Source organism: Limulus polyphemus, unplaced genomic scaffold, assembly GCF_000517525.1.
Source record: "Limulus polyphemus unplaced genomic scaffold, Limulus_polyphemus-2.1.2 Scaffold36, whole genome shotgun sequence".
NCBI classification, from domain to species: Eukaryota; Metazoa; Arthropoda; class Merostomata; order Xiphosura; family Limulidae; genus Limulus; species Limulus polyphemus.
In genome coordinates this window covers 85,781-87,851 of record NW_013665646.1, presented here as the reverse complement: position 1 = coordinate 87,851, position 2,071 = coordinate 85,781, and the positions used below count along the sequence as shown (strand labels likewise).

At 25.2% G+C, this 2,071-nt stretch overlaps 1 protein-coding gene across 1 annotated transcript in view; it reads right to left on the bottom strand.

Annotated features, from left to right (window-relative positions):
* Window positions 1-1,512, bottom strand: part of LOC106460956 (ras-related protein Rab-14) — an 18,170-nt gene extending 16,658 nt beyond the window's left edge. The window contains exon 1 of the mRNA XM_022387887.1: window positions 1,374-1,512. The gene's annotated coding sequence lies outside the window, so the exon portion shown is untranslated. The remainder of the gene's footprint in view (window positions 1-1,373) is intronic.
* Window positions 1,513-2,071: the final 559 nt, after the last annotated feature.

The window sequence follows — 2,071 nt, the reverse complement described above, 5'->3', positions numbered from 1 at the left end:
GTTAAAATTTCGTCGGAACGAAGTTACGGAAAGTTAATTAACAAACGGAGACGTAACAATATTACTTAAAAATAATTCTTATATATCAGCAAATACCTTTAAAGCCCATTTTAAACAAGTTTTAGCATATTACTTAACACAGAAAATTACACAAAAATGACAACATACTTTATAAAGAGTTTGGATTTTTAACAAATATAGAATAGATTACTATTGGGTTTGTAAAAATCCACATGTGAAGTAGAATCACTATAACTTTTAGCATAAAAAAACTTTTCCATGAGTTGTTAGTAAAAAAAAAAAAAGATAAAACATGATGTACTTACTTTAAACTAGCAAAACATTTGAGGTTATTCATTTGATTATTTTGCTGACTCAGCATGGAAATGAATAATACATGCTTCACAGATATTTGAAGAAAATGGTGGGAAACTTGTAATTTTGTAACAATGTAAACAAATAATACATTTTAGAACCAAAGTGATATTCCAATAATATATAAAGAAACAATAAAATAAGCATTCTCTATTAAAGAGAGCAGTGAAAACCAGATCATTATTATTATTATACACATTCCACTGACAACATGAAATGAGTTGTCATACATTATTATATGATCAGCAGATATTGTACAAATTATCTTTCAAATTCAAGTTTTTTGGTCTAATTGTAAAAGTAACACTAGCAGAGTATTTTATAAATCATAACAACATTTGCTATTCTTTGACACTATGTTTTCCCATGCTGATTAATTATACTATTTATGTTATTATTTTTATAATCAATAAAATAATTAAATTATATCATTGTTGTATTTGGTTGATGGCCTAGTTTAAGTAGTTGTAAGAAAAAAACTTCACCCTCCAAATAATATTAATAATAAAAAAATATTTATATTTTAAATTAAATAGTATGTAATTTGTAACTCACAAGATTTCCACTTAAATTTCTGATTTAAAAAAACAAAACATGCACTATACAGTGCAATAACTTTCTTAAGCCAATCTGTATCAGTAAAGTGCCAATAGTAACAATACTAGTATTGTTAATATTAATTACGCAACACTCAATGATAATCATGGCTAATGTAGTAATGAGTAGTTAATCGAAATCAGTAAATCGCCTAAATGTTAATGGCACTGGCAATATCTATAGCCTCAGTATAGGAATTAGGATAAAACTCAACAGTAACAATAGTAGTATTACTTAGTATTAGTAATAGCAGTACTTGTTCAGCCTCCAGGAAAACTCGTTTAAAATTAAATAAATAGTTTTAGTAATATTGCAATTTCTTAAATCATCAGTACTTTTCAGAAACGATTTCAATTTTTTTTTACTTAAATCAAAATTGGTCATATATATCGTATTCTTACCTCCTGACAGATGTAGTAAATAACAGCCCACGATTCTACAGTGAATCACTGAGTGTTACACTTAATCACAACAGTAGATGGAAAACGAATATGGCTGAAATGTGGTGACACAACATACGAGATAAAAAATCAATGAAAGATTAAACTTTAATTATTTTTATTTATTTTTTGAGAAACGTTTAATGGATAAATATAAATTTCATATTACATGAATATACTTATAGTTTTAATAATAAAATTGAACAGTATGTGACTGAGTAATTTTTCTTGCACAGCGTCTTTGCGCAATTTCTTTTGGTTATTTACCAAGTCTTTGAAATACTGAAATTCGTAATATTAAAGATAAAATCAAACTTTACAAATACATTTTATGAAATTAGAATAAATAGAAAATACACAATTTAAAACCGAAATGTATTTTATTAATTAAAAATCAAATTAAATGTCATGAAACTGAAACATTATAAGAATCAATATTTTGATCATCTCATTAATTAAAATAACATTTTACACACACACAAAATTAAAATAATAAATATCATAGACGAGTTTTAATATTTGATATTTCCAATTTGGTGTCATGGCTGAAATAATTTTTAATTTCATATTTCCATCACTAGCACAGGATATATATCTATAGTAAGATATATTTAGATATTTTTACATTTCCCAGCAAGTGTTTTTGATTTTTTTTGTAG